This window comes from Phacochoerus africanus, chromosome 2 (assembly GCF_016906955.1).
Source record: "Phacochoerus africanus isolate WHEZ1 chromosome 2, ROS_Pafr_v1, whole genome shotgun sequence".
In the NCBI taxonomy this organism is placed as follows: domain Eukaryota; kingdom Metazoa; phylum Chordata; class Mammalia; order Artiodactyla; family Suidae; genus Phacochoerus; species Phacochoerus africanus.
The window spans coordinates 32117825-32132598 of record NC_062545.1 but is presented as its reverse complement, the minus strand read 5'-3'; positions in this window follow the sequence as shown (position 1 = coordinate 32132598).

The following is a 14774-nucleotide window of genomic DNA, read 5'->3' as shown; positions in this document are numbered from 1 at the left end:
CCTATTGCTGTTGGGTTTGGTCATGTGACTTGCTTTGGCCAATGGATTTGGAGACATAGTGAAGCAGACCTGAAGCAGGCCTGCAGCCTGGAGCTTAAGCCCAACCAAGTGTACTTGTGATTAGCAGACCTGCCCCTGCAGACGTGAATGAGAACCAGATGCTTATCATGCTGTGCCACTTGTTTTTTGTTGTTGTTGTTATGCAGCCTTATTGTGGCAAAAACCGACTAGGGTAGTGTATCAGACCGAAACACAACAGCAGACTTGAGCAAAATTGTGCTTTAAAAAAAAAAAGGCGGAGTTCCCGTCGTGGCACAGTGGTTAACGAATCCGACTAGGAACCATGAGGTTGCAAGTTCGGTCCCTGCCCTTGCTCAGTGGGTTAAGGATCTGGCATTGCGTGAGCTGTGGTGTAGGTTGCAGACGTGGCTCGGATCCCGCGTTGCTGTGGCTCTGGCGTAGGGCATTGGCTACAGCTCTGATTCGACCCCTAGCCTGGGAACCTCCATATGCCACAGGAGCGGCCCAAGAAATGGCAAAACGACAAAAAAAAAAAAAAAAAGGCAATAGAATCCAGGGAGGATAGACCATTTGTGGCTATATGGATTCCATCATATAGTTTAGTATTTTTACTTTTGAATAACATACATAATATATAATTATATACGCATGCAAAATGTTAACAGTGATGAGTTCTAAGTGGGATTGCAAGTAAATTTACTTCCTCATTTGTGCACTTCCACATTATCAAAATGTTATATGTTAAATATGTATTCTTATAAATCAATTCTCAAATGCTCTTTTAAAATGAAACTGACCTATTCAGATGTTAGACAATTCCTTGCATTGCAGTCATGGAAAGTACTGCATAAAGACCACATTACTCAGAAATGAGCTCCATTCATTCATTCACACATGCATTCCTTCATTCCCTTGTATTTTGAATATTTCCTCTGGGCCAGATACTGGGCTGGGTGCTTAGTATGTAAAAAACCCATTTTGGAATGACTTCCAGATTTTTTTTTTTCCTGGTGAAAGAGAAGATTGCTGCATGGAATAAAGTTTTATTTTTTATTTTATTTTTTATTTTTTTGTCTTTTCTGGTGCTGCTCCCATGGCATATAGAAGTTTCCAGGGTAGAGGTCTAATTGGAGCTATAGCTGCTGGCCTACACCAGAACCACAGCAACGCGGGATCCAAGCCGGATCTGCAACCTACACCACAGCTCACGGCAACACCGGATCCTTAACCCACTGAGCAAGGCCAGGGATTGAACCCACAAGCTCATGGTTCCTAGTCAGATTCATTAACCACTGAGCCACGACGGGAACGTCCATGGAATAAAGTTTTAAAGGAGGGGAAAACAAAAGTAAGCTGTATTTGGTAAGGTCACCAGTCTTGTTTACTCAACAGATTGTTCACATCAGGATGACTGACTGAATTCAGTTCCCATTGCCTCTGCCCAGGCCAGATAAGGGCCTCAAACCTGGGGGGTGGGGGTGGAGAGAATTGGATGCAGAGGAGGCAGGTGGGCAGCATTTTCCCTGTCTTGCTCTGGTTGGGGTGGTGCTGGGACCCCTTTCCCATTTAAATCTGGGCTCTGAGGGTAAAGCCACACTTGGCCATGTGTCTGCTGGAAGTGCCAGAGAGGTGGCCAACCTGAGATATAAGTGACCCTTTGCTGCTGTCCTGGAGGTCATTTGTAGGAGTAGAAATGGTTGTAGGGTTTGTTTGAATTTGAGGAGGCAGAAGAGAGCCTGTGGCTCACTGCCTGATGGGTTTTCTGAAGACTCAGAGCATCATGGGAAAAGATCATAATTGATTCTAGAATGCGCACAAGATAGAAAACAGGCCCAAATCAAACATCATATGCAAAGATACGGACCTCACTAATGATTAAATAAAACAAGTTAGAACACTAATGAGATAGATACATTTTTAAAAATGTATCAGAGAATAAAGCCTTAAGTAGAGATTTAAGTTTGATAACATATGAGCCTTGTGAGGTGAAGTTGTGTGTGTTAGAAACTCTTGTATATAGAAATATAAATTGATAGGAATATAAATTGATACAACATTTTGGGAGGACAATTCAGTGAAATTTATTATTTATTTATTTATTTATTTTTGCTTTTTAGGAATGAACCCATGGCATATGAAAGTTCCCAGGCTAGGAGTAGAATCAGAGCTACAGCTGCCAGCCTACACCAGAGCTCACAGCATCACTGGATCCTTAACCCACCGAGAGAGGCCAGGGGTCAAACCTGAGTCCTCATGTAGACTAGTCAGATTCATTTCCAATATGCCACAATGAGAACTCCTCAATTCAGTGAAATTTATGAAGATGAATAAGCTGAAAGTGTTGACCCAGCAATTGATTCCACTTCAAAAGTTTTCTGTAATTATATTTGCATGTGTTTGCAAAAATACAAGTATGTTCACTGAACCACAGATTACAATGGCAACGAGAACAGAAATGAGTCACTGAAACTCAATCAATAAAGGTGTGACTAATGAGTTAAGGTACATACCAATTATGCCACCATTGAAAAGAATAACGTGGGTATAGTTATTCTGAAATACAAAGATCAGTAAGTGTATTAAGCAAAATGCAAAGAATAGGACAATATGAATAATATGTTTCTATTTGTGAGTGCGTTCGTCAATGTGTGTGTGTGTGTGTATGTGTGTGTGTGTGTGTGTGTGTGTGTAGAGTATGTATGTACAAGAAAGTTCTGGAAGGATACCCAAGAAATCATTGAAGATGCTTCCTTTGGGGAATGTGACTGAGGATCAGGAAGACACTGAGATTCACGTTCCATTCATGCACACTGGGAAATGCAAGCAAGTCTCAGACCAAGAGACTCAGCCAACGTCAGGCATTCAGAAACCAGAAGACAGAAGTTGGAACAGGGAAGACCTCAAGAAGAGGTCAGAGTCCCTGTTGCAGGGATAAGTAGAGTCACTGTGATACACAGAAACCAGATAGCAAGGGATGGAGGGCAACTAGGAAGCGGTAGGAATGAATACACCCTTCTCAAGGGAGAGATGCAAATCCTGAGTACTAAATCCAGGCATGGAAGGGCTCCAGGGATCTGTGGGGAGAGACCTTAAGATATGTGACCAGAGGACAGTTTCTTCCCAGGTTTACTGTAGGGATTCACTCCGTGTACAGGATTTGCAGCACATGGTGTGTACATGTTCCAGAAACACAGCAAAACAGCAGACATTCAGGTGGAGGAGCTAGCGCATGGACACCTGGACCACAGTGCACTGAAGTGGGAAGTCTTCCCTCTGATGACTCTGGGTTTGAAGACAACACGCTCTCTGGCAATTACATGTGTTCAAACACACAACACTGTGCTAGGTTTTGTTAACAGTAGGCACATGGCAAAGGGGTAAGGAAACCAGGGAGAATGAGGAAAGGAAGAGTTTATGAAAGTCTTTTTCAGCCTCTATCCGTGGTACCATTTTTTTTTTTTTTTGCTTTTAAAAATTTTATTCCAGAACATTAGAAACATGCAAAGAAACCATGTTTAACTTAAAAATTCATTTTATTTTCTTTTGACCAAATTTATTGAGAAATAATTGACAAATATAATTGTATTTCAAGTGTACATACAGTGTGGTGGTGGTGGTTTGAACACATCTCCATTGTGGAATGATGGCCAAGGTCAAGATAATTAACTCATGCAGCCCCTCACATAGTTAACTCTTTGTGTGTGTGTGTGTGTGTGTGTGTGTGTGTAACTCTGAACAAATGTCAGGTATACAACGCAGTATCATTACCTAGAGTCACCATGCTGTGCATTAGATCCTCAGAATTTATTCCTTTTATAACCAAAATGTGTACCCTTTGACCCACATCTCCTCATTTCCTTCTTCCTCCGCCCCTGGCTACCACCACCTTAGTCTCCATTTCTTTTTCTTTCTTTCTCTCTTTCCTCCATCCCTCCTTTCTTTTCTTCCTTCTTTCCCTCTTCCTTCCTTCCTTTTTTCCTTCCTTATGGCTGCATCCATAGCATCTGGAAGTTCCCCAGCCAGGGATTGAATCTGAGCCACAGCTAAAACCTACACCTTAGCTGGGACAATACCAGATCCTTAACTCACTGCGAAGGGGCCCTGGATTGAACTAGTGCCTCTGTGGTGACTCAAGAGGCTGCAGTAGGATTCCTTTTTTTTGTTGTTGTTCATTTTTTTTCTAGGGGCACACCCGCGGCATATGGAGGTTCTCAGGCTAGGGGTCAAATCGGAGCTGGAGCTGCCGCTCTACGCCATAGCTCGGGATCCAAGCCACATCTTCAGCCTACACCACAGCTCACGGCAACGCCAGATCCTTAACCCACTGAGCAAGACCAGGGATCAAACCTTGTCCTCATGGATACTAGTCAGATTCATCTCTGCTGAGCCATGAAGGAAACTCCCTGCAGTAGGATTCTTAACCCACTGCAATACAGTGGGAACTCTTAGTCTCTATGTCTATAAAGTTGGCTTAAAAAAAAAAACCACCCAAGATTCTACATATAAATGATACCATGCAACCTTTATCTTTCCCTATCTGGCTCATTTCTCTCCACGTTTATAGGTCCTGGCATCCTTGATACCCAGTTACAGGACAAACTTCTCAGAAATGTGTGAGTAGTAAAATTTTCTTACAATTTCTGGTGATTCTTTCAAACAAAGAAGGGTGATGGAAAAAAATGTAGAGAATTTCTGGTGAAGTATACATTTTTTGGTCTAAGACAAAAATATCCTGCTTTTTATGTATCTTGCTAGTTGTGTATTTAAGAACAGTGGCCCACAAGTGAGAGAAGTAAAATGAAAGCCAGGAAAATGGGAAAAGTGGATGCTTCACATCAACTATTAACTACTTTAGTTTGATTTATTTACTTAGATAAGTAGCTGAAGAGCTGAGGTGACCCTGAAGTAACAACGCTTTAAAGATGATGGAAATAATGCTGTAATAACTTTCGAATGATGTTGAAATAATAACACTCTAATCATGCTGATTAAGACTGTAGGTGAGATGCTGAAAATTCTGCATCATTATAACAAGGAGAATTTCATGTTGTATTGCTACAAAACAGGCACTCACATTATTTCTAATCCAGTTAAAAATTTTCTATACAGGGAAATTCACCCTTTTGATACACAATTTTTACACACACACAGATGCTTGTAACCACCACCACAGAGGAGATACAGAATAATTTTAATATCCCCCAAATACCTTCCAGCTTCCCCCTTCTGTTCAGATCTTCCCTCTACTCCAAACCCCTGGCAATCACTTATCTGTTCTCTGTTCCTGTATTTTTGCCTTTTCATAATATCACAGAAATTGAATCATAGTGCAGTACGAATTCGAGAAACACATCCATTCGAGGCTGAGTTCTCTCAATATTCTACAGAACAAATTTTTTATTAAAAATGTTTATCTTTGGAGTTCCTGTCGTGGCGCAGTGGAAACGAATCTGACTAGGAACTGTGAGGTGGCGGGTTCAATCCCTGACCTCGCTCAGTGGGTTAAGGATCTGGCATTGCCATGGGTTTTGTTGTAGGTTGCAGATGTGGCTCGGATCTGGCGATGCTGTGGCTGTGGCTGTGGCCGGCAGCTCTGGCTCCGATTAGACCCCTAGCCTGGGAACCTCCACATGCCACAGCCACAGGTGCAGCCCTGAAAAGACAAAAGACAAAAGACAAAACACAAAACACACACACACACACACACAAAGTTTATCTTTGCTGAATACAAGATAAAGGAAGAAGACAAAAAAGACTCAGTTACTGCAGAACTTGCATGGACAGCATCTTGACATTTTGAAAGAAATGGAAAAGTAATTAAAACTTTGCTGAAACACTGTTTTCCTTCCTATATACCAAGAGGTTGGTCTATTTAAAGCATATGGATTTGGATTTGCCTTTTCTATTTTGAGCATGTTCAAATATATGTCCTCCAGAGGCTCAATGGAAGAAAATTCACCTTTCTACAGCCTGCCCTTGGTCTCTGCATATGAAAACATAATTATTCAGTTCTTAATTAAATTTTTTAGTTAGTTGGGCACTTAAGCTTATTCTATCTTCAGTGAGATGATGCTTAGCAGCATATTTCCTTGTTTCCTGGAAAACCGCTGACCTTCTTGGCTTTCATAGGTTTATTCTGCACTGGCTGCTTGGCTCCGTGCAATTATGCACAACACAAAATCAAGCTGGATCTCTAAGAGGTGAGAAGAGCTATGGCTTGCATTGTACTGCCTGGGGGGCATTGCCATTTTCCATCGTTGTGCTTGCACTTCCCTTATAAGTAACATATCCTCCTGTGCTGAGCTCTGCTCTTTCTTATGAGGGAAACCATTATTTAGGGAGGAAAGTAATATCGTGCTTTGGAATTCCCGTGGAGATGAATATATTTAGCAGCTAGAAGATTCAGACATGCTGAGTAAATAAAAGCAGCAACCTCCATTTCCGGCTACACACAGACATACACAGACATACACACACAGACACACAGACACAAACACACACTCATATGTGGTGTAGGGGTTGCAGATAGGTGACTTTCAGGGAACAATCCACATTGCAAACAAGTTCGCTGTAGTGTTTTGAAAGGTAGGTTCCCATCAAAAAGCAGCCGTGCTGTGAGATGTATAAGATGGACTAGTGCCTAGAGAATAGTTCTATGAAAACTTGTTTGCTTCCTTCAAATGGTTACCAGCAAGCCGTTGGAATTGATCAAGTTTTCCAATGGGCTCAATTCTGTACTTCCTAGGGTTTTCTTTAAAATGTGCTATAATTACAAATAGATTTGTTTGCAGCTTTAATTTCGGTTGCATTTACTTTGAGGTTGATTGTATTCTCTCTTTGCTTATTAAAAACTTCACATTGGAAATTATGAAAAGTTTGTCATCCAGAAGCAGAGGAGTTCAATAACCAAGCAGAGCTTGAAATATGGTTTCTATTTATATCACTATTGTGCTGAGCAAACCTCAAAACCCTTTCCTGGTTTGTCTTTCACACAAGAGAAAAATAAAGTTCCGCCACAAAGACTAAAACGTGAGTAGGCCATTGTCTCCATCCCAGTGGGCAAGTCAAATTGATTCTATTTCTTCTGGCCGGGCTACCTTGTGTTGAATTCAGGAATGTTGTAATGAAAGATCTGAACTGCATAGGTTTCGCTATTATCCAAAAGCATATTTCATCTTTATGCTCTCATTATACATTGGACATAGTCTTTTTTTTTTTTTTTGTCTTTTTACCATTTTTTGGGCTGCTTCTGCGGCATATGGAGGTTCACAGGCTAGGGGTTGAATCGGAGCTGTAGCTGCCAGCCTACGCCAGAGCCGCAGCAACGCAGGATCCGAGCCGCATCTGCCACCTACACCACAGCTCATGGCAATGCCGGATCCTTAACCCACTGTGCAAGGCCAGGGATCGAACCAGCAACCTCATGGTTCCTAGGTGGATTCATTAACCACTGAGCCACGACGGGAACTCCCACATTGGACATAGTCTTATACTCACTGGCTTAATCCAGCTCTTTCTCTCTCAGGTGTCTCGGAGGCCTTCAACAGCAGGAATTTTTCTTTGTACACATAGGAGCTCAATAAATATTTTGAATAATTATTCATGTATTGAGAATTATAGTTGTTCCGCTGTTTCTAGAATTAAGAGACAATATACTATGGCTTTGAAAATGAAGGTTGGGGAGTTCCCATTGTAGCTAAGTGGGTTAAAAACCTGATATAGTGTCCATGAAGATGCAGGCTTGATCCCTGGCCTCCCTCAGTGGGTAACGGATCCAGCGTTGCTGCAAGCTCTGGCATAGTTTGCAGATGCAGCTCGGATCTGGTATTGCTGTGGCTCTGATGTAGGCTGGCAGCTACAGCTCCGACTTGACCTCTAGCAGGCGCAGCCCTAAAAAGGAAAGAAGGAAAAAAAGAAAGAGAAAGAAAGAAAGGAAGGAAGGAAGGGAGGAAGGAAGGAAGAAGGAAAGAAAGAAAGGAAGGAGAGAAAGGAAATAAAGTTTTAGAGTTCTAGTCTGTAAAATGAGTCAGTCATTGGCCAGGTCTTCCTTCCTACATTGCAAGTATTTCCGAGAGGACTTATCCAGTATTTTCTGCCCTAGTGCTATAGAATGGTGGTGGTGGTAGTGTGTGTGTGTGTGTGGGGGGGGGTCCTGCTGCCCACTGCTTGCAAAATTAATACTCACAAAGGGTAAAAAGGAAAGGTGTCTTTAATTAGAATTCCAACAAACTGGGGAAAAGAAGCACTCAGCATCCTCTGAACACCACCTCTAAAGACTCTGCTCGGCCATGGAAGTTTTAAAGGGAAACAGAAAAGTGATCTCAGTTAATCATGGAGATGGGGGTCAGAGTTGATGCCATCCCCTCTGCTGTGTGAAGACTTATGTCGACTCCTTGTGATCTTCCTCTAGATGTTATCCTGCTCACACTGTTTGGTCACACAGTGTGATCAGGAGATGACTCAAATGGAAGCTGGGGCAGAGATCTGGTCATCTATCAATTACTTATTCTTCATTTCTACCTCTTTGATCTTTGGAAGGAATGTTAGGCAAGGTGCTGTGTGATAACAAGATTTGAAAGGTGTGCTTGGGTTAGAGATGACTAGAGCCTAGGGGTTCCTGGTTTAAAAGTTAGTTACAGGGAGTTCCCATTGTGGTGCAGCCTAAACGAATCTGACTAGTATCCATGAGGATGCGGTTCAATCCCTGGCCTCACTCAGTAGGTTGGGGATCCGACGTTGCCGTGAGCTATGATGTAGGTTACAGACTTGGCTGTGGCTGTGGCTGTGGCTGGCAGGTGTAGCTCTGATTCATCCCCTAGCCTGAGAATGTCCATATGTCACAGATGCAGTCTTAAAAAAAAAAGTTAGTTACAGTATAGCTTTGCTTCCTGTTGAGGGCAGTTTGCTGTAAAGAGCTGCTTACACTAGCTGTTGTTTACTGCCATTCTTCTGCCAGAAAGATGCCCAGCCATTAGCTTCAGAGGCTCTATCATTCACTCCTGTGCTCTGCCATGAATGCCTCTGTCGCCCCTTTGGAATAGTATTGTCCCAAGTGGGGTGGTGGTGTTTATTTCATCTCCATGGTAGAAACCTTTGAGGTGACAAAATGGTATTGCCTTCCCTACATTCCTCACAGAATGGAGCAATAATTGGTCCTCAAGACATGCAGAGCATGCTCCGTTCCTCAGCGAAACAGCTTACTTTATCATCTGGACTTCTAAATACTTCGTCCAGTCTCATACTGTCATTCATGAAAAACTACTGAAAACTTCCACTTTGGGCCACAATGGAATAGCAATGATTGTACATAACTTTCCCTTAGAAATACCTTAAAAACTAGACACAATATATTACACAACTGTTTTCAGACATTAGACAACAGGTAGCATAAGACAGTGATCCTTGTAGAAGAAAAACAAACCCTAAATGTCTCAGCTTTCACCCAAAGGCAAATTCCAGTCTGGGTAGGGAGCCCCTTCAAAACACTGGTGGCTCCATTGAGTTGAAGATGGAAATCAAAAGTTTAGAGAAACTGACTGGACAAGTTATACGTTTAAAAGGATTGAAATATTGCAGAGTATAGTCTCTGGCCATAAAGACATTGAGCTAGAAAGAAATGAGAAAGATATCTGGAAAATGCCCAGATGTTTAGAAACAACCTCCCACTCCAAATTTACGGATAATTCATGGGTCAAAAAATGTTACAAGGGCAATTATATAAATTATTTGAAATGGAATGAAAGCAAAAATAAAGAACACTGAAGTTTGTAAATACAGTTCAAGTAGTGATTAGAGGAAAATTTAGAGTTTTAAATATTACAGTGTTCCTCAGAAAACTAAAAGTAGAATTACCATTTGATCCAGCAATCCCACTCCTGGGTATCTATCCAGAGAAAACTATGACTTGCAAAGACACATGTACTCCAATGTTCATTGCAGCACTGTATACAATAGCCAAGACATGGAAACAACCTAAATAGCCATCGACAGAGGAGTGGGTAAAGAAGATGTGGTACATATACACAATGGAATATTACTCAGCCATTAAAAGGGAAGAAACAATGGCATTTACAACAACATGGATGGACCTCAAAATTATCATGCTAAGTGAAGTCAATCAAACAGTGAGACACCAACATCATATGCTGTCACTTACATGTGGAATCTAAAAAAAGGACACAATGAACTTCTTTGCAGAACAGATACTGACTTACAGGCTTTGAAAAACTTATGGTTTCCAAATGAGACTTTGAAAAACTTATGGTTTCCAAATGATGTGCTGGGGGTTTGGGATGCAAATGCTATGAAATTTGGTTGTGATGATCATTGCACAACTATAAATGTAGTAAAATTCGTTGAGTCAATTAAAAATATTATAGTAGAATAGAAAGAAGAAAGGTCTCAAATCAATGATCTAAGCTTACACCTTCAGGAGCTAGAAAAAGGAAAGAAATTAAACCCAAAGGAAGTAAGAGGAAATAAGAAAACAAGAGCAGAAATGAATGAAATAGAAAATGGAGAAACAATTGAGAATGTTTGAAAACAACAAATCCTCATTCTATGTAAAAAATCCAATTAAGTGATAAGGCTCTTGTCAGACTAATCGAGGAAATAGAAGGAAGGCACAAAAGGACCCATGCCTTGTGTGAAAGAGGAGACGTCTCTATGGGTCTTACAGATTTTAAAAGGATATTAAAAGAAAAATTAAAATGTATGTCAATACATTTAATAACTTAGAGGAAACGGATAAATTCCTTGAAAGATTTACCAGAACTGACCCAAGAAAAAAATATAAAATAATAGTGATATATCTATCAATAACATAATGAATAATAAATTACATTATTACATTACATATTAAAATCATAATGAAAAACTTCCCCATGAAGAAACCTCTAGGCTCAGATTGCTTTGCTGTTGAATTCAAACAAATGTTTAAGGAAGAAGTCTTATAAATATTATACAAACTCTTCAAAATAATGGAAGAGAGGGAATATTTTTCAATTCATTTTATGAAGCCAGATAACTTTGATACCAAAACTAAAGAAAACGCAAGGAAAAAAGGCACTATCCTTCATGAACAAAGAAATATCCTTCATGAACAGACACAAAAACAACTAAAAAAACCTTAGCAAATAAAAGATAGCTGCGTGTGTGTGTGTGTGTGTGTGTGTGTGTGTTAATTATGTATGACAAAGTGTGGTTAAGATTGAAAGGTTGATTTAATATTTGAAAATCAATTTAATTTTGCACTTTCAAGAGATGCAGGAAAAACACTTGACAAAATTCAAAAAAATTATTATTAAAAAAACTTTCAGTAAACTAGGAAAAGAAGAGAACTTTCTGAAAAAGGGCACTTATTTAAAGAAACTATCACTAACATCGTGTTTGTCTTTGTAGTGGGGGTTCTAGCCTGTACAATAGGCAAGGAAAAGAATAAAAAGAATACAGATGAGAAAGGAATAATTAAAATGATTTTAATTTTTAGATGGCATGATTATATACATAGAAATTCATTTAGAGTCTATTAAAAGTCTGGAAGAACTAGTAAGTGAATTCAGCAAGGTCCTAGAATACAAGCCAAATGTGCAAAATTCTATTATATCTTTAATATATTAGTGATTAAAATTAGATGCTAAAACTAAAAAATCACTTACAGTAGCACTAAAAAACACAAAATACTTAGGAATAAGTTTTGTAAAATATGTATAAGATAGGTACAGTAAAAACTACAAAATGCTAAAGAAAACCTAAATTTATAGAGAGATATACCATGTTGATGAATCAGAAGACTCAATACTTTTCAGACACCTGGCCTCCCCAGATTGACTTGATGTATTCCATGCATTCTTTGTAGAGGGTGTTTGCTTTTGCTTTCAGCAGGGGGAATTTTCCCTTTGAAACAGTTCATTTATATGTTCGGCGGAGCTGGAATGCCAGGGGTGAGCTCATGGTCTCTGGAGTTTGTGCTGCATGTAGAAACTGATATTTTTTTTACTTGACTTCTATTAAATTTGATACCTTGGGAATTTGCTTGTCTGGATGGAATGTTTTCTTTGGTAGCAAAGGTGATGATATTTCAAAATTAAATTTTGTGAGATGTTCTGGTTTTAAATTAGTTCTCCATAGAAACCATTCAAGAAAGAAAAAGGGTGAGCCAGCTAGTAATAAGTATTTGAGCTCAGTTATTTCAAGGTCATTTGTTGCACTAATTGCCAAAACATAACTTTATTCCTCCTTTTCATAAAACAAGTCTAATAACCAGGGTCTCCATCGACGGTGGTTAAGTTCATAATGATTTAAGTCTCAGGATGTTGTCATTAGAAATGAAGTTGACAGCAATGACCTCTTCTTATTCTGTATTGCCTTATTTCTCAAAGGGTAGTCCATAAACCAGAAAAATGGACAACCCTGGTACTCAGGTTACAGATGCAGAAGCTCAGACCCCACCCCAGATCAATTCAAATAGAATCTGAATTTTAATACGATTCATAGGTGATTCCCGTGGATGTTAAAATTTTAGAAGCATTGCATATTTATTTTCCATAACAAAGCCTCCAGCCAGTCTACGCTGACATAGCAGGAATAAACAGCCCAGTTAACACCAATAAGCATTGTCATCTCACTGAGACCACTTCTTCTCAAATTGAACACATGAAATCTCCAATGACTTGGATTCACTATTTTCCCTGACAAGATATAGAATCATGAAGAATTATTCTCAGTTAATATATTATAGAAGTTTTCCAAGCCTTACATTTTGGATTTGGATATATAAAAAAATTAAAATGACATATGCTTTAATGAACTCTATGTATGATTGGGACATAGATAATGGAAATAATTTTATGACTTGCCTTCTAATTAGAATGGAACAATTAAAAACTTTGTGTACGTCATACATCCTAGGTAGATGTTTGCTCATTTGCTCATTCATTCACTCATCTATTTGTTCTCTTGTTCATTCCTTCATTACCTATTCATTACCAACAGTGTATCAGATTCTGTATTAAATGCCAGGGATATGAAGCAGGGATAAAACGTGGTCCCTGCTTTTAAGAAGGTAACAGCTGGGAAGGAAGGAAGCACTATAAAGCATTGAGTACTAGGATAGAGGCATCTACAGGGGTTGGGGGCTAAGGAGAAATTCTGCCTTGTGGAAGCAGTGTTTAGGAGGGGCTCAATAGAGGAGATGCAGCCTGAATTGACTATTGAAAAGCGCCCTGAGGAGGGGTCAATCATGAAGGAAGGTGACCATGTTTTTTTAAAAGCCATGTAATGTTAAAGTCCATTCTTGTGAAATAATAGGTGTGTGTGGGAAGGGTGTGTGTGAGCTGGTGAGGGGCTTTACAGACATAAAGAGATTCACGAAAGGATGGCCATATAAAATGTTAACGGTGCCATCTGAGGGTGTTGGCATTCCTGGCCAAAATGAGTAGGCCTAGAAGTGAAGCATTTCTCATTTTAAGACCAGGCTAATTTCCTTTCCTGCCTTAATATATAGCTGTCATGTACCTTTTTAAGGCATTCCCAACCTATGACTTTTCTTGATTCTCATGTCAGCCCTCTGTACCAGGTAGCATAAGGGTTATTACTTTTATTCCACAGACGAGGAGACAGAAGCTCACAGACTCTAGTGCCTCATAAATTTAGGGCCTCATGGAGAGCAAATAAAAACGAATTAAACTCTCCTGAATCTCAGCCTAGAAAATCTGGTAAGGGTGCTCCCTACCTTGTAGTTAGCAGATAGTTTTGAAGCTGATTTTAACAATATCCTATGGGAAAGCAGGGTATGCTGTGAAATAACACATCTATGTGCTCGTTAGAATTTAAAGACCACTTTACATATATTACAACAACCTTGTAAAATAGTTCGCTATGAACCATGATTGACAAAAAAAGAAACTGAAACTGCATGAGCCTGACTGGCCTAAAGGAGGCAAAACAAGTGGGGCAGCTCTGTGACTTTGTCTTGGTCTCCTGGTCTGTCTGTTACACAGCTAAAGAACCTCACTGATCACTTTTCGGTCATGGTGACAACATTATCCAGCCTTTGGGAATACCCACTCGTCAACGATGAATGCGTTCCAGTGAGTAGCTTTTCCTTCTTTCTTACGATTTCCTCTCTTCTGTCTCACTCTTTTCCTGCAAATCTTTGGTTTACATAGTTATTTACATCCTGATATATGCAAATTGCTTTTTCCCCTCTCATTTGTATTCCGACTTTGTTGAGGACTAGACAACATCTCCCACATGATGATATAGTCCACAACACCCAACACAATGTCTTGCAAATACCAAATGCTCAAGAGAGGGTTGTTAAGTGAGGAAACGAGTGAAAGAACAGGTGAAGGAACACTCTGGTGATATGTGTAAGGTCACACAGAGATCAGAGTGAAGCCAAAGAAGAATGAAGGTGCTTGGCTATAGAACTGGAGATAAACCCATGCTATCCAGCTTAGTAGCAAGATCTTGAGATGAAAAAAATTACAACACATGGTACCTTAAAGTCAGATTTAGACCTCTTGTCTGGCTCTTGTTTTGTGGATGACACCTGGCAGATTCCATATATGGGATTCCCTTTCTGGGCAGAATTGAAGTTTGATCCAGTTCTTAATCTAAGTAGTGAAAGGAAACACACAGTGAATGCAAATTCAACGTCTGTGCCAGAATCCAGCCCCAGTGGTCCATCAATTTTCAACTCTGTAACCAAGTATCTTTTAGATGTTACATAATCCAGTTAACATTTCCAC